Consider the following 19,675-nt stretch of genomic DNA (forward strand, 5'->3'; position numbering starts at 1 on the left):
ATATAACTATAACAACTGCATAAACAACAAAAAATTTAAAATCTACCCACATAAACGAAAACCAAGCATAATGAAGCTAATATTTCTTGACATTTTGCTCCTTGGAGTCTGAGGCTACAGGCACAGGATCTTTAGCAGTTTCCTCTGGTGTTCCATATAGCTCCATGATGCAAGGGATGTGACGGTCAATATGATCCATCCTGATGTCCTGTTTGTGCAACTGAAATAGGATTTTCTCCATGTCTTTTTTATAATTGGGCAAGCCCTGCAATGTGACTGCCATCCCCACATAAATTTGTTCCATTGCTTTGCCAAGCATAATTTTCATCAAGAAGTACAAGTACAGGGTGTGTTTGAATTGCGTAATTCTACCTCATGTATTCCCTGGGTCAGGAACCATCGTCCTCCACCATTCTATCTCCTCATCTGGTTCCCTTTCTTGTTTTATCTCAGCTTCCCAGTCATCAATCAGCTTATGGATACCTTCATCTGTTTCATCCCTATAAGTTGCAGCTACTTGTGCTATGAGGTTCTCAACAGGCTTGTGACCCCTGCAGCATTCCATCGTGCTCGGTCTCTTCACTGCCCAGGGGGCTGGGCCCCTAATGCCATGACCACACCCTCTTTTTGCTGGAGCCATGTCCTGTTCCTCAATGCCCTATAGACAATCAAACAATGTTAGATTAATCATTCCATTTGCATCATACAGACGTGACTTCTCATGCCTTACGTCTCTGCCCTGTTTGGACTGCGGTGGGTCAAGGTATCCTTATGCCCACAAGTGGCCAGGGAAATTGGGTTTCAAGCACGGCTATCCAAGCTCTTCACTATGCCCCTCCCCCTTGCCATGGTGCAGTTGCTTGTCATCCCCCTATAGCTGGAGCCAGGAATTCAAGCCTATCTGGATCCTAAGTTTGCAATTGTTGTCATACTCGCATGCCACACCCTCATCGAGTAGTTACCTACCAAGGCTTTGCTTGCCCCTCTGTCCCTTATACCACCCGATGTCCCTGGATGTGCCCTTGCTACCATGCATATGGAAATGCTAGGGTTTTCTCAGCGAATTGTTGACATTGCTAATGTCTCCACCCCCTGCCCGTGACTCTTTCTTTCCTCTCCTAGCACTACTTGCCCCCCCACACATGACATGCCGGTTATCCCTGATACCCCCCATCTGAGAAAACAGGTAAGTGCTTGTATCTCGGCTTGACCTAGTGTTATCCATGTCATTGCCAAGACTTTGGCTTAAAATCAATATAAATAAAACATACAGCCGGGCCATGGCCCTCCCTTTCCTCCCCTTATTTCTCCCTCACAGTGCTAAGCCCAATTGGGATGGCCTCTTGCCTCTCCCTTCCCCCCAGCAGAACCCCCACCAGCGCATGTAATTTCCGCAAGAACCCAACGAGAACATATAAATTATACATGAGTGCAACTGGAGTACATACTAGAGAGTCGTTGCTAACCCGCAAATAAGAATCGTCTGCCTCTCTTCCACTTTGAACTACCTTCCTTCTCCACTACGAATTTCCCCTGCCCAGCACATTGAATGCCATTCTCATCTCTGCCACCCTTCCTTATTCCTCCCTCTACCACCTTGTCAGCCCACTGCTCATGCATTCATGGCTAAGGACACCACACCCCCTGCCTTGAGCATGTGGGTGGTGGCGATAATTATTCCCCTGGTACTAACCATGTCATCTCAAGGCCTATCGCCTCTGACACCCTCTCTCATCCCGATCGGGAGATAAATATTTTATTATTATGATTTAATAACAATTAAATTTATTTTTCTAAAATATGATTGTTTCTATTCTATAATATCTTACTATAATATTTTTTTTGTAACCGATTACTTACGTACTTCCTCCACAGAGTAACATACTTCCTCTAGATAATGACGTACTTCTTCCGAACACTGCACCTATTGTCACTTCAACTTAATTGATTACTGAGTGTATGTACAGAGATCCACTTTAGAATTTGCTAGCAAGTATCTCATTCGTTCATGGACTATACTTTTAAATGACATTTATCAATTTTTATTTATTGTTTGATTCTAGATTATTAGAGCATACTCTTCTTACTGTAATTTGTTAAATCCATGACAAAAGTAAACACTATGTTGCGTATTATTTTAAACTAAACACAAATGTTGCTTATTACTTTAAAGTGAACAACTTATTTCACAATGATCTAAATTCAATTAATATGGAGTGTATCATCGTCAGGGCAAGTTGAAGCCTCAATTCAACAATGGAGTGTACTTGTTTAACATGATACCAATGTCAACTATAATGTTTTGTAGATAGCCATTGAAGGGCAATGAGATTTCGATTGCACCTCAGCTTGACAGTTAGGTTGTTTAAGAAATTTGAAATAAAAATCCAAATTATTTATGTTTATAGTTATGCACGATTGGATACCATAAATCTGAGTCTGAACAAAAGTAAATATTGCGTCATTGAAATTCTATTTCATTGCTTATAATCTAGCAATTCGTTGGCTAGTCTGCAACATAATTCATGGTCCGGTCCGTTTCCATTTCGCTTATAATCAATGGTTTTACATGCAAGTTAAATTAAAAATCGAAATGTCAAATTATAATCTCTTTCTTGGTTTTCAAATTAATTGATTGTCATTTAAGATATGAGTAGCCAAATTAGATATTAATTTCTGGGCTTTCATTGTAAATTATAGTGCATTAAAAATATCATTAAATTATCAAGTGAAAAGAAAATATTATATATATATATATTAAATTTAAATTTCTTTTTCACTTGTAATTAAAAATGATAATTCTTTTTTAAATGTTTTAAAGAATAAAAATATAAATTATTTTCATTATATGCAATATCTATTTACATAATAATTGTTAGGTATTACATATTGAGTAGTTTTTAGAACTAAATTTTACTATTTATTTATTTTGCTTTATGATTACCATTTCTACAACCTTTTTATAATATTACTTGGGATAGTTATTATTGAGAGTGAAAACATTATATATTCAATAATTTGGTGAACCAAGTTTTACTATTCATTAAGTTTTCCTTATATTTGATATTTGTTACAAATCCATCATCCACTTATTAAATTGTAATATTAGTATATTTAAATGAAACCGCAGATACTAACTACTATGTAGCACTTGTTTCTAGTATTGTAATAAATAGTTAAACTCATTTTGATTTGTTTGAAGACTCTAAATTATTATATTACTAACTATTATGTAGCACTTGTTTTTAGTATTGTAATAAATAATTAAACTCGTTTTTGATTTGTTTGAAGACTCTAAATTATTATATTTAAAATGATATTGAATACTTATAGATATTGATGTTTTTAGACAAATTCATAGACAAAAGTTTGTATTCCTCTTTTGAGCAACATAATTTTGAAGTGTTTATTATTAATTCTTAAATGGTATATAAAAATTAAATATATGTTTAATTTTTTGCAATGTGTTTTGGGTATTTGAAAATTGTGATTTTTATTCTCTAATTGTGTTATTCTTTTTATAATAGATTTTTTGTTTTTAATTAATGGAAAATTTATCATAATTTAGTGGTTAAATTGGTAGGACATTTTTTATTGACTAATGAAGTTTAATTCATTGTCATTATTTAAGGAAAATCATAAGATCCGTTAGAGGGAGAGCTTTCACTCCTGCTATATACTTTTGGGTTATAACCTCTTTCCTTAGGTCTAAAAAATACCTACTCTTAACCAAGCAAAAATAATTTTAAGACATACTCTAGACCCAAAAAAAAAACACATAAATATTTTTAACAATAATTAAATTTTTCCAGATAAATACTCTTAACAATAATTAAATTATGTCTATAGAAATATATCGATCAACGATTAGCTTGGTAGTGAGGAATTATATCCCATCAAGAATAATTAAATTATGTCTATAGAAATATATCGATCAACGATTAGCTTGGTAGTGACGAATTATATCGCATCAAAATGAAGTTTCGGATTTGATTAGGCAACCAAAAAAACAATTAAATTCAAGTCTACTTGGATATTAAATTTGATAATATAATTTTATTAACAAATTATTAATTATAAAAATGTATTTGCAAAAATATAAATAAATGAAGTTTTGTTGAATTATTCTTCGGCAAACTCATTCTGTAGGAATAATTGGGCAAACGTATCCTTCACAATGAAGGAATCATTTAGATAAACGAATTGCTTCAAACGAAATGGATGATACAGTCTTACGTATAATATCGCCAGCACCCTGACGTTATCTATGTTTTTTTATTTCACGGAGAAGATTTAGGAAAGATATTAAACAATGAATTATGCTTGGGAAGAAAAAGAAAGAGTAGACCCACAAATCTAATTGTATTCAAATGGAAACAAGGTTTTGATTTAGGAAAGATATTAAACAATGAATTATGCTTGGGAAGAAAAAGAAAGAGTAGACCCACAAATCTAATTGTATTCAGATGGAAACAAGGTGTTTTTTTTGAGGTCAAGTGCATTTAATACATCCTGCAATTTCTAGCCTTCTTGAATGGTTGTCTTTTTCCTTAATTCCCAGCACTCCTCTTACCTTTGCTATAATTTTTCATTTCTTTGATTGCCATCAGAGGGATTTTGATCATCATCCCGGTGTGAGTCCTTTCTATCAGGGCACTCCCTTGCATAGTGACCTAATTTATCGAAGATGTAACATTGTCCTTTTCTTCCACCCTTAGATCTAGCCTTTCTTTTTTATTTAGTCCCGAAATTATCTTCTTTGTTTTGACTTCTCTGATTTTCTATTTGTTCCTGGCAGCAACGAATCCATTTGATGGAGGCTCACCAATATTGTCTCTCGCATGATCCAACACTCCTTGATCTTCTAGGGTTAGATTGATAGACATCTTCCATCCATGATAGTCAGCTTTCTCACGGAGCTTGTCTTCGGTAGGAAAGAGTGTTGAGGACCACATAGTTCTTTTAGGATAGCCTTGCCAATCTTCTCTTCGGTGATTGCTCTTGCTCTTGCTCGGGCTTTGTCTTCACCTCAGCTCCAATACCATGTTAAGTTATGGTATGTTCTATGCTTAGAGCAATTTACTTTTCTTTCTTATTATTATTCATAGATTAGCAATCACATGTGCATAATTAAAGTGCAGATAGAACATTAAATGATCAACAGAGAACAAACCAAGACAAGAGACGCAAGATGTGGCAGCTAGCCAGGGACAAACCCCACAATTTGTGGGGAAACCCTTTGATCAAATCTTCTTTTATCTTCAATAATTTAGCAGAGATAAATAGTACAATAAATCTGATTTATATCAGCAGTAGAAAACCCTATATCAGCAGCATCAGCATTAGCAGCTTCATCATCAAAACTAGGGCAGTTGATATCTCGCAAACCGACTGTCGGATCGGCTTGATTCCACCACCAAAAGTTGCAGCCTTCAGAGGAGGTCCAGATGAACCTACAGCGCAGTTCAGAAGAGGAGGTTTGAAGGTCCATGTTGATCAAAGTTTGGAGTTGCAATACCCAAAACACTGCAAAAAAATTAAACATATATTTAATTTTTTTGTAGTGTTTTGGGTATTTGAAAATTGTGATTTGTATTCTCTAATTTGTCTAAAAAAATTAAACATGCTTTATCTTGTAAAGCCATTTAGAAGTGACAACTTTCTCGTCCGGGGGTCTGCGAACTACTTCCCAGACATCATTCATCATAATAAATTCATGTTCTTCGGTCATAGGATCCTTCCATATTTGATGCTTGACGGCATCTGAGAATGATGAAGGCTCATTTTGTATGATCGTGCTCATGATGGTCAGGTATCCCTGATACCTATTAGGTTTCTTACTTTCATGGAAGGTTCCTCGGGGTGCAGCATGTCTTTCAGCATCATCAAGTACCCCCCTAAACCATGAAGGCCTCTTCCTAGAAGGGGAATGCTCAGGTGGATAAATAGGATCCATGGGTTCCTCCACATCAGGCATTGTTACATTATCTACCCATAGAAGCTTCGGAAGTCTCTGGACAGTTTCCACAATCGTACGGTTCTTCCTTTCCGCCACACCATTCTGCTCAGGAGTATGTGGAGTAGTAGTCTCCCTCTTAATGCTAGGCTCAGTGATGCCTGAGTGAACCAACTATAATATATTGGAGGTCTTTCTTTGGCTTGAGGGGAATGGGTCCCTTTTGAGCTTTCCTTCAACACATGCACCTTCTTTCTGTACTCGGGTAGAGCTTTATAATGAATCTGGGAAAACCTCTGATGCCAAAGTTTGCACTGAAGAGATGTGTCGTAAGACATGACACCTAGCAGAATTCCATCGACCTGATATAATGAATCGACATGAAACCCAAGAGTAAAGGCATATTCACTAATGAAGTTTAATTCATGGCCATTATTCAAGGAAAATCATAAGATCCGTAAGAGGGAGAGCTTTCACTCCTGCTAGATAACTTTGGGTTATAAGTTTGTTAACCTCTTTCCTTAAATCTAAAAAATACCAACTCTTAACCAAACAAAAATAATTTTAATGCATACTCTAAACCCAAAAAAGAAAAAACATAAATATTTTTAACGATAATTAAATTTTTCCGCATAAATACTTTTAACAATAATTAAATTATGTCTATAGAAATATATCGATCAACGATTAGCTTGGTGGTGAGGAATTATATCCCATCAAGATGAAGTTTCGGATTTGATTAGGCAACCAAAAAAACAATTAAATTCAAGTCTACTTAGACATTAAATTTGATAATTTAATTTTATTAACAACTTATTAATTATAAAAATGTATTTGCAAAAATATAAATGAATGAAGTTTTGTTGAATTATTCTCCGGCAAACTCATTCTGCAGGAATAATTGGGCAAACATATCCTTCATTGTGAAGGAATCATTTCGACAAACGAATTTCTTCAAACAAAACGGATGATACAGTCTTACGTATAATAGATAAAAATCAGACTTGAATTGAAAAAGAAGGAGTTACAGCTCATAGGTGAGTACTGCACCTGGAGACTGCACTCAAACAAAGAGAACTCTCTCCGTACACTCTACATCCATCAAAAGAGCAATTACATCACTAAGTACATTACTAGAGATCAGGAAGTTGCAACCAAACTCCTACACTCTAGGAACAAATCCTAAACTAAGGAGATACGTTACAACTTGTGTAACCATTTCTCCATTAATACAAAATAATATTAATTATTTTCAACTCCCCCCCTTAATGGAGAAAGGATTATCCTGAACTCCTAGCATCCCTCTAAACAATTCAAAATTTACATGCCCAAGAGGCTTAGTAAAAATATCAGCCATGTTAACACAAGTTTTACAATATTAAACACATATCTCTTTTGACAGTGGTTTATCTCGATGAAACAGAGCTACAGTGCTCTGCTTTTTGCTGCTTCATGCTATGACCTCGGATCCAATGCTGAATGTGTAACCTGTGATAGATCTTCGATCATCCAAGTTACCTGCCCAATCAGAATCTGAAAAACCTGCTAGAATAACATCAGAAGTGTCAGTGTACAAAATGCCATAATTACTAGTACCACTAAGATACCTCAACACATTTTTTGCTGCGACCCAGTGACTTTCGAGTGGTTTTGACATGAACTGGCTCAACACACTAATAGAATATGCCAAATCTGGTCTAGTTGTAGTCAGATATATCAAACTGCCAACTAGTTGTCTGTACATGGTTGCATCCACCTCTTTAGTACCGTCGTCACTGCTCAACTTTAAGTTCTGTTGTAATGGTGTTGTTGTTGATCTGCACTGCTCCATTTTGAACCTTTCCAGCAAGCTTCTGGCATACTTCCCTTGAGTAAGAAAGGTTTGTCCAGAGTCTTTCCATACCTCCAATCCCAAGCAATAATGAAGGTTTCTGAGGTCTTTCCATCTCATACACTTGTGACATCTAATTTCTTTGATCAGATTGTTAGCATTCCCTGTTATGATCATATCATCTACATACAAAGAAATCAAAATAATTTTCCTCTGTTTATTAAACTTGGTATACAGATTTGGATCATTCAAGCTCCTATGAAAGCCATGTTGTACAAAAAATGAGTCAATTTTCTCATACCACGACCTGGGTGCCTGTTTTAAACCATAGAGTACCTTTTTCAATTTACACACAAGATGTTCCTACCCCTTTCTCACAAAACCTTCAGGCTGTACTAAATAAATTTCTTTCTTCAAGTCACCATTCAGAAATGAAGACTTAACATCTAGCTGGTGTAGCTGCCATTTGTGTTTTGTTGCTAAGGAAATTAGCATTCTAAGGGTGTTTAATTTGGCTACAGGAGCAAAGGTGTCATCGAAATCTATTCCCTCTCTCTGTGAGTAACCCTTTGCTGCCAGTCTAGCTTTAAGTTTCTCTATACTCCCATCTGCATTTATTTTTGGTTTATACAGCCATTTGCATCCTATGGGGGTTTTACCTTCAGGGAATTCAACCAAATCCCAAGTATGGTTTCTATTTATTGATTCTATTTCCTCATACATTGCAGCCCTCCATGCATCAAATTTACTTGCTTCCTCATAATTTGCAGGTTCTACAATGTTTAAAAACTTTGACATTAATGCATATTTTTTCAATTTAGAAGGTAATCGAGTATTCCTACTTGACCTCCTTGGTAGGGGACTTACCTCAAATCTGTCTATTTCAGCCTTTTCTGGGCTTGCATTATTGATTACATTTCCTGTTACTTCTTCTTCTTGTTTCTGCTCATGCTCTTCATCTTCCTCACTGTTTTCTTCCATTAGCAATGGAATGTCCCAATCACTATTAGAGTCATCCTTTCGTTCTTCAACCTGTTCTAGTTCTAACATTGTAAATTCTCTAGGATTCCCAAGATTGAAAGGACCAACATGTTTGCCCTCCATAAGTCACATAAGGCCTTCAACCAGATCAGAAACAAATTGGAAACTCTGTGTCTGTTCCCCATTTCCATAGACTGTCAAAGGCTCCTTGCGCAAAGCCTTAGCAACAAAATTACTTACAACCCGACCATCATCACGGCACATTCGCGGACCGTATGTATTGAAGATTCGAGCAATCTGAACCTCAACATTTGCTCCCTTGTGATAATCCACAGTCAAAGTTTCGGTTGTTCTCTTACCCTCATCATAGCAACTGCGGACTTCGATGGGATTAACATAGCCCCAGTAAGCTTCAGTTTGAGGATGTTCAAGAGGATCTCCATAAACCTCACTAGTACTTGTAAGCAAAAAACGTGCCCCAACATGCTTGGCAAGTCTGAGTATGTTCAAGATTCCCACATTACTAGTTTTGATAGTCTTCACAGGATTGTGTCTGTAATGCACATGGGAAGCGGGGCAAGCCAAATGGTAGATCTGATCAACCTCCAACAATAAGGGTTCCACAACATCATACCTTATCTGTTCAAACCTAGGATTGCCAAAATGATGCAAAACATTCTCCTTCGTTCCTGTGAAGAAATTGTCGACAACAATAACACTGTCGCCTCTTGCCATGAGCCTGTCAGCTCCACCCGTCACAACAACTCGCAGGGACTTTCTCTTCAAACCTAGGGGCACTTTGATGCAGGAGCATCTAGACTTGGGCCAGCAATGTGACGGGGTGGTCACATGTTGTGGCTAAATGCAAGACTTGAGGAAGACTTAGTTGTTAAATTCTGTTAATTTCAGTAAGGGTAGGTAGTTAAAAGTGGTCAAGTTTAGTTAAATGATGATGAGTTATAACTGAATAACTAATTCTTCATGTGTGGGAAAAAGTAGTTAGGTATGACTGATGTATAACTTCCTTTTTTTTGAAAAAAAAAAAGGATAGGTAGAATAGGAGAGAGAGGAGAGGTGAGGCTGGAACAACCAAAAAGCCTGTAAGCCTCCAGGCAACTGAAAAGGCCATGAAAGTTGAATATCTGGTCTGGAAAAGACAAAGTTTGTAAGTAATTTTCATTGAAAACTGTGTTTTAGGACTGCATTGATTAATTCAGAAATTGTGTATTAAATTCCTGTAATTGGGCTTGAATGGTGAATCCATGTGAACCGAATGAGAAACCAAGGAGTGATGGATCATTGTTAATTAAAACCTATGTTTGCACTAAAAGGGCACATATCTGTTTTAAGCTCTGTATATTTTGAATAGGACCATTTCATGTTTCATGCTACTGAGCATCAATATAATTCTGGTTTGAAAAGCGTAAAGTAGGATCAGAGGTTTGAAATCCGATGTTAGAACCACTATTGATTTACAGGTGGAGAGAAGTTTACATTTTGAATGGAAGGACATATAACGATTGCTGAGAGTTTAATTGGCAAATGGAAATCTCCTGTTATGAATCGTAGGCATTGAGTATTGAAATGTGTTAACTTTGTTAAACATTAAACAATGTTTTATATCTGGCTTGATAAGTTAAGTTCTGGCCTGAGATTGAACCGTTGACACGTAGAACAGGGTAATGGAGCAGCGCTGGCTTAATCGAAGTTGTCGCTGGGTGTGCCATCGAATGAGGTGATCGATCAAACAATTGACAAGTCATAGTGTGATAACGAAATGTCTAATTCCATGTGGGAACTACAGTTGAGGTCGTTTGTATTTATTTCCAGACGTGATGAGGCAGAGGTCAAATTATATAATTTCTGAAATAATGTTTTACAGAAGTGGCAAATTCGACGGATGAAGACAGATCGATTTACATAAATCGATGCTCGTTTGTGTTAGAATTCCTACGCCAGGAGTCAAGGGTGTAGAGAAGGAGCTGTCAATTCGAGGATGATGGATGAATGGAAGTCACAGTTCAGCATTGGGGAAAACTGGTACAAAACGAGTACCACAACGAAGATTGTTGAGTTTATGACTTGAAATTGAGGAGCTTCCCCAATTGAGGTGTGTACTAATTGCCAGAAGGAGTCTTATCTAGGCAAATGTTTAGAGATGCATTTTTATATGCATGAGAAGAGTAAAGATTCTGGATTTGCAGGGTAGACCTACATCAAGTGGTATCAGAGCAGGAATAGCTCTGTGTGAAGAAGCAAGTTTTTTTTTTAATTGAGTTAATTGCATGAGATGAATGAATGCCAGATTTTGGAACTGATGAAGATTGCAGCGCAGATATGCAAGTGCAGTTGATGAAGTGAAGCAAGATCAACAGGATCTTGAAGGTGAGGTCTTAGATGATATTTTCTCTGGTTTGAAAGTTGTTTGCAGAGTTCAGGTTGCAAACAGATTGAAGCAAGTCTCAGCGGGAAGGAGCAGATCACAGCTATAGAGCAGTGATAGAGGAGTCCAACAAAGGATTCTAAGTGAATGTGGCAGAACTTGAAGATTCAACAGAGGTTGAATAAAGTTGCAGATGAGTGAAGCCTGAAGGAGCAGTGGGGAAATTCTCGAAAGGTTCCAGTAGAGGACCGGTGATTACCAAAAGACCAGATTCGGAGGAAGGGATTGGTGAGGTAAGTGGCAGCAGAAGAATTTGCTGTTGCAGAGGCTTGGTGCAACTCATGGGTGACAAACTCATGGCGAGGAAGATGACTATTGAAAGTCATAAAGGAGAGAGCAGAGGTTCAGAAAGAGGCCACAGTAGAAAGAGGGAGAAAGAAGATGCCAAGGTAAGTGGCATAAGACAACAGTTGACTGATGAAGAGTATGAGAAAGAGAAAGCTGAGATAGCAGTGCATCTTGAGTTATTGATGGAGTTGTTACGGGAAAATATGAGAGACCAGAGACATGGTTGGAATATGAGGAAGAGGGTGAAGTGGCAGAGGCTACAACAGAAAAGAGACCAATAGATAAACATGCAGTTAACAAAAGACCTGAGGAAGCGCGAGCAGAGGATGAGTATACAGTTGAGTCGTGAAGAACTCAGAGCAGCTGAGTTGAAAGTGGAGGTTTCCATTAGTGAAACAGAGGAGGAGATCACTGATGATTTCTTGGGTTATTGGGCAGATCCAGATCAACTGGATGACATAAAATCTTGTGCTTTTATAGCTGACAATTGTAATGTGATTACAGGTTTTACTGAGGAGGACGCGCAATCTTGTGAAGCTATCACAAGTATGGAGAAGAATCTTTCGAGAGATAAATACTCGGAAGAAGGAAGCAGCGATACGTTTGTACTTGAAGCTGTTGCAGTAGAGAGAGGAGCTGAAGAAGGAAGGATGAAGACAAAGATCATGGCAGATGCCGCAGGAAAATTTGTTCAGAGGAAAATGCTTGAAGAAGTAGGGGAAGAAGATGAAACAGATGAAGTTATCTGCAAGCTAGAGGAAGGAATATCTCTGGATGATGATGAGGAAGTGGTGAGATCGTATGAGGGTCTCAAAAGTTCAGAAGAGAACTTGCATCAGCGTACTGGAATGTTGACAGGAAGACTAGATTCAGAGAAATAGGTGACAGAAGATAAAAATGGTGGGAAAGACACAAATAAGATAATTGATGCTCCACAACAGCTTGATGGCTATTTGTTGCATATGCCCTTGGCTACGATGTTGTCGCTCGAAGGAAGTTCAGAGGAGGTGCAACTTTCCAAGAGCAGCCTGAGAGAGACAGAAGAGGTCAAAGAGGGTTTAAATGGCGTGGGAATATCGGTGCGACAGGCAGGGGAAGACAAGTCAGCGTTTAATTTTCTATTTGTTGGCCAACGAAAACCTGGTGGAAAAGCCATCAAAGGTAGGGATCAGCCCTGTTCCGCTCCCGTGGTTTGGGATGCATATCAAGCCGGTTCACTTGAGAAGTTAGCAGGCGGAGACATAAAATCAATTGGAGGAAGGGTTAAATTGCCGACGTCTTGTCTTCACAGTGATAGAGGGTTGCCCATAGTTGGTAGGGACGTTTCTTGGCAGGAAGAATGTGGTCCTGGCTATTGTTCCTCTCTGTCCAATGGCTCCTCAACATTGTTTTCAAACGATCCAATGTCACCCACACGGACTATAACTGACAGTCCTGGAAGCGAAAACTGGGTAGAAGACGAGAGCCCAAAGATATTAGTGAATAAAGGTGAAAAGGGACAGCCAACAAAGATTGTCAAAGAAGTTCATGTAGAAAAGACCATGACTTCTGAAAGCTTAGCAGAAGATCATCCTGCTGTCATGATGATAGGCACGATTGAGTCAGCCATGGAAGACGTTGAGTTGATCAACGTACCTCAAAGAAGACAACATGAAGCAGAGGTTCACCTAGAAAAAGTGAAGAAAAAGAAGAAGCGCTGACAATGACAAGAAGTCAGCGACATGATCAAGGAGGAAAAGAAAGAAGCGCTCATCAAGAAGCTAATGTATGGGAGAAGGAGCTAGAGTTGCTGGAGAAATGGCTAAAAGCACCAGTACCTGATGAAGACTGCAAGACGTTTGCAGTAAAAGAAGCAGAAGCAGGGGAGGAAGTTCACAACTGTGAACCTAGGCAAAGAAGCATTATTAAAATAGATGATGCAGGGGAAAAATTTGAAAATTCTTTGAAGGAGTTAAATCGACACACTGAAGTGTTGATGAAAGAAAAAAGTCCAGAATAGCAAGTTGAAACTCTGTTGGAAGGAGACACACCGTGTAGATGTGTGAGACAAAGGAAGATGCAGCTGGACAGCAGCAACCAGTTAAAGCAGGAAGGAAGAATTAATGAATAAGACCAGCAAGTAGATCGACTGGAAACGAAGATTAAGAACATAAAGGAACTGATGTTGAAGCAGACTAGAAGGCAAAGGCTGGCAGCATCAGAAAAAGTGATCAGCGAAGTACACAAATATTTTCAGCAGTGTAAGAGAATTTGTCCAAATGATCCTGACACCACCAAAAAGCTTGAAGAGACTGAAACAACAGTGAAAAAAGTTAAATTTATTAAGGCCATCTCGGTGAATGATCTTGTGAATCATTCCGTTGTTGAACCCAATGATTTTCATTCAATGAAGGTGGAGCAACAACATGGAATAGAAGGAGAAAATAAAACATTGAAATTTATAAAGAAGGTGATGGGAGACTTCAAGAATCTGGAAAACATACGCAGAAGGTGTGCATTTCAAATATTATTGCAAGTAAAGGATTTTCTTGAGGCGATGCCATCGCTGGTTGACATCGATATTCCAAATGGGAAGCAATTTACTATTTGTGATGACATCCATGGTCAGTATTATGACATTTTTAACATCTTTGAGGTTAGTAGGTTTCCTTCGGGGAACAATCCTTATCTTTTTAATGATGATTTTGTTGACCGAGGATTATTTTCAGTTGAAGTCGTGCTTGTGCTATTCATATTCAAGTGTATGTGTCCAACTGAACTCTATTTTGCAAGAGGAAACTGTGAAAGAAGGAGTATGAACCAGATTTATAGTTTTGAAGTATGGTAGAGCTTTTTGCTGAAGCATTTTGCTGCATGCCTTTGGCTCATATCCTCCATGACAAGATTTTTGTTGTCTGTCAAAGTCCTTTTAGCGTTGATGGTATAAGACTGGAAGATATCACAGAAATTGTTCAATTCTGCGGGCCCCCTAAAGAGGGTTTGATGTGTAGAATACTTTGTAGCAATCCACAGCTCCATAAAGGGCGTGGACCCAGCGAATGCGAGGTTGGTTTGTCTTTTGGAGAAGATGTGACTAAGAGATTTATGCATGAAAACAATCTTGCATAGGTGGTCAGGACTCATGAAGCTAAAGAAGAAGATTATGAGATTGAAGATGTTGGAAAACTTATTTCAGCTCCAAACTATTGTGACCAGGGAGGGAAGATGAAGCAGGAAGCAGCTGACATGCAGCCTAAATGGAGGAGCAGAGCATATAGACAACTCCAGGAAAAAGTCTGGGATCCAGGAGGAATTTTTCTTCATTCCTTCTTGAAAGCACATGATCAGGGGATCATGAATGTTTTCAAGCGTGAGAGTCTGATGCAGGAGCATCTAGACTTGGGCCAGCAATGTGACAGGGTGGTCACATGTTGTCGCTAAATGCAAGACTTGAGGAAGACTTAGTTATTAAATTGTGTTAATTTCAGTAAGGGTAGGTAGTTAAAAGTTGTCTAGTTTAGTTAAATGATGATGAGTTATAACTGAATAACTAATTCTTCATGTGTGGGAAAAAGTAGTTAGGTATGACTGATGTATAACTTCTTTTTTTTTGAAAAAAAAAGGAGAGGTAGAATAGGAGAGAGAGGAGAGGTGAGGCTGGAATAGCCAAAAAGCCTGTAAGCCTCCACGCAATTGAAAAGGCCATGAAAGTTGAATATCTGGTCTGGAAAAGACAAAGTTTGTAAGTAATTTTCATTGAAGACTGTGTTTTAGGACTGCATTGATTAATTCAGAAATTGTGTATTAAATTCCTGTAATTTGGCTTGAATGGTGAATCCATGTGAACCGAATGAGAAACCAAGGAGTGATGGATCATTGTTAATTTAAACCTCTGTTTGCACTAAAAGGGCGCATATCTGTTTCAAGCTCTGTCTATTTTGAATAGGACCGTTTCATGTTTCATGCTACTGAGTAGCAATATAATTCTGGTTTGAAAAGCGTAAAGTAGGAACAGAGGTTTGAAATTCGATGTTAGAACCACTATTGATTTACAGGCGGAGAGAAGTTTACATTTTGAATGGAAGGACATATAATGATTGCTGAGAGTTTAATTGGCAAATGGAAATCTCCTGTTATGAATCGTAGGCATTGAGTATTGGAATGTGTTAACTTTGTTAAACATTAAACAACGTTTTATATCTGGCTTGATAAGTTAAGTTCTAGCCTGAGATTGAACCATTGACATGTAGAACAGGGTAATGGAGTAGCGCTGGCTTAATCGAAGTTGTCGCTGGGTGTGCCATCGAATGAGGCGGTCGATCAAACAGTTGACAAGTCGTAGTGTGATAACGAAATGTCTAATTCCATGTGGGAACTGCAGTTGAGGTCGTTTGTATTTATTGCCAGACATGATGAGGCAGAGGTCAAATTATATAATTGCTGAAATAATGTTTTACAGAAGTGGCAGATTCGACGGATGAAGATAGATCGATTTACATAAATCGATGCTCGTTTGTGTTAGAATTCCTACGCCAGGAGTCAAGGGCGCAGAGAAGGAACTATCAATTCGAGGATGATGGATGAATGGAAGTCACAGTTCAGCGTTGGGGAAAACTGGTACAGAACGAGTACCACAACAAAGATTGTTGAGTTTATGACTTGAAATTGAGGAGCTTCTGCAATTGAGGTGTGTACTAATTGCTAGAAGGAGTCTTATCTGGGCAAATGTTTAGAGATGCATTTTTATATGCATGAGAAGAGTAAATATTCTGGGTTTGTAGGGTAGACTTGCATCACACTTTAGCCCCCGAATTCACCATCGAACCCGAATGATACTGAGCAAACCGAGAAACAGGCGTCTCATAAACAACCCAATGAGGTTTGTCGGGCACAAACCTTCCATTTTCATTAACATTAGAAGCCAAAAAACCAGGCTGAAGGATAAAGAAAGTCGATGCGATGGCGATTCCTATCAAAATAAACAGTAGCGGCTGCTCCTTGAGCAAATAATCTACTGGCCTGATAATAGACCACGTCTTTTCTGGCTTAAGAGAGTACTCATCACTGTTATTCATATTGGACTGATAAAATTTCTGATCCTATGATGAATAAGTGTTCAATGAGCCACCACCAGGCAAGTCCGATCTGCTGCCACCAAACAGATCATGGATTCCAATGCGCCACCACCGGGAAAATCCGATCTGCTACCACCGAACAGATCAGGAACTCCAATGCGCCACCACCAGGCAAGTCTGATCTGCTGCCACCGAACAGATCAGGAACTCCAATGCACCACCACCGGGAAAATCCGATTTGCTACCATCGAACAGATCAGGAACTCCAATGCGCCACCACCGGGCAAATCCGATCTGCTGCCACCGAGTAGATCAGGAACTCCAATGCGCCACCACCAGGCAACTCCGATCTGCAAAAAATTGCGGATTTTTCGATTAAGGCTTGATTTTCCGCGACAATAGCACTTTCTGGCGCGCTGGCGCAACTATATCTCTCAAAACCGCACCAAATGGCGCGATTGTTCCTTAATAAACAACGCCAACCCTTTCTTCTGCTCAAAAATGGCGCGATTGTTCGCGACGAAACCGCACCAACCCTATTTTTCCCTCAGAGATGATCAGTGATCTGAGACCTATCTTCAGGTGTTACTGCAGTGCACCTGTTTCTACAAATGCTTCTGTACACCCCACCGCCATTACAGTTCTGTAATCAATAATGCATCCTAAAAAAAAATTAAGACTATTCCTACTCTTTGCTCTGATACTAAGATAAAAATCAGACTTGAATTGAAAAATGAGTAGTTATAGCTCATACACTCTCTCAAACAAAAAAAACTCTCTCGGTATACTCTACATCCATTAAAAGAGCAATTACATCATTAAGTAAACCATTGTGAAAAAATCATTTAGACAAACAAATTGCTTCAGACAAAACGGATGATACAATCTTACGTATAATATCGCCAGCACCCTGACGTTATCTATGTTTTTTTATTTCACGGAGAAGATTTAGGAAATGATATTAAACAATGAATTATGCTCGGGAAGAAGAAAGAGAAAGCTGCAACACGGACCAAGAAAAAGCAGACCAACAAATCTAATTGTATTTCACTTTATTCTATACTCTCGTTTTCTATTATATCACGGCACAATGAATTATTTGCTTTATGTTTTTGGGTAGTTGGTAAAGTATCCTTATTTTTGAATATGTAAGATACGTATCGATTTTCTTTTATTCCGAGACTTCATCCCAAAAAAATATTCGCTGAAGATTGCTATATAATTATTATAATAATGATTAAGGTATAATTTGGTTAGCTACAATTTAGTAATATGATATGTTTTATTTAATGTATCTTTTATTTAAAAAGGATGGGTACTTATGTTTCATCAGTTTATGGAATTATTATTAATTATTATTATTAAAAGTATTATTTTTTATTTCAAAAGAAAAAGGAACTAATTAGTGAAAGGTGAAATATCAATATGAGTTACTGGTAAGTATTAATATTTTAAAATTGATAAGTTACTAGTTTAAGTGTTGACAAGGTACTAGTTTTAAGTGTGGAGGATGGTGTGTTTAAGAATGATTATTATGATTAATGACATTGATATCCATTTGAAAATAAGAGGAAGTGAAAGGAAAATAATGTATCACTCAAATTTATAAGGTATTAATATAAGTACATGAGAGTGTTGACATATGTGCTATTCTTTTTCATAAATGGGCAAGTAACAATTTAAGCACTCAGAGTGAGGGGAATATAACATTTTATCATAGGAATCAAGGGAAGAGCAAGAGAATTCAATCAACATTCCAAGGTACGATTGTAAGCATGGGACTAGAGTGCTAGTAAGGTATCAACTTCTTCATATACATTGGTGAAGTACTGACCTAAGAGTGGGAAGTTGAGAGGAATATCGTCTTCCAACCCAGGTACTAAGAGAACGGAAAGTAAATCCATTAAGCACTAACAAGGTATTGGAGTATGAGAAAGTGTTAATATGTTAAGTGACTTATTTACATACTCTAGTAACATACTAATCTAAGAGTGAGAGGTTGAGGGGGATAATGCATTCCATAATAAGAATGCAAGGAAGAGCAACACTTAAATCTATTGGGTGTTGATATGATGCCACCTTTCTTGCTTACAATAAAAAAGTATCAATATAAGCATAAGGAACTTTTGGGAAGGTAACAACATTCTCAATTAAATTGGTAGAGAAAGAACTTTAACACATGAGAGTGTCAATAAGGTATTATTGATCTCAACATTGACAAAGTGCTGTAATAAACATAGAAAAGCATTGGTAAAATTCCAACTTCCATTGTCTAAGGTATAAACTTAAAAGCATAGTCGAAGTATAAGCTTAGGGGCATGTGAGGAGGGTCATTCCGATCGAGAGAGAGTAAGGAAATCCCCTTAGGATAGTAAAAATATAATCCCAACATTGACAAAGTGCTGTAATAAACATAAAGGAGCATTGGTAAGACTCCAATTTCCATTTTCTAAGGTATAAACTTAAAGGCATGGTCAAGGTATAAGCTTAGATGCATGTGAGGAGGGTTATTCCGATCGAGAGAAAGGAAATCCCCTTAGCATACAGTGAAAATATAAGAATAAGAAAGCTCTAAGATGGAAGAAGGATGAGATTAATAAATAAAGTTCAATCACTTAAATTAAAAGTAAATTAACAAGGTATGGAGTTAATCGTGAAAGGATGAACTGAACACTATGTTCCCCAAAGAACGAAGTGCAAACTTATTGGCACAAGAATCATAAGAATATCAATGTGCTTAGATTAACAAAACTGACCAGATGCATGGTGATCTCAGCCCTTGTGAGTCTAAATTCAACATCCTTTCTCGATCTCTTTACCACACTAGCAGATAGTTACTTCTTGAACACTTCATCGTCAACTTTATTCCCTTGCCAGGTAGGGTTTATGATAAGCACTTCGTTAGAATCTACTTAAACAATAACGGGTGGGGTTCGCATCGGGTTATCTTGGACCGGTAGGAGACACTACTACCCACCGACTGCCTTTGTCGCGTATTCGATCGAACCCAATTCATATATTTGTGCAAACTAAATATGTGTGCTTAAACCTTTTACGATTCCACACCGCAAAGAATTCACAAATACGATTACAGACGTTTCCTATATATAGTCCTCCTTGGA

The 19,675-nt window shown here is 37.8% G+C and overlaps 1 pseudogene; it reads right to left on the reverse strand.

The window, feature by feature from the left end:
- Positions 1-373: 373 nt before the first annotated feature.
- On the reverse strand, positions 374-10,495 carry LOC149154187 (UDP-glucuronic acid decarboxylase 4-like; annotated as a pseudogene).
- Positions 10,496-19,675: the final 9,180 nt, after the last annotated feature.

The sequence above is a fragment of the Pinus tabuliformis genome, chromosome 9, assembly GCF_031772625.1.
Source record: "Pinus tabuliformis cultivar Carrire ecotype Pingquan chromosome 9, CPIR1, whole genome shotgun sequence".
NCBI lineage: Eukaryota > Viridiplantae > Streptophyta > Pinopsida > Pinales > Pinaceae > Pinus > Pinus tabuliformis.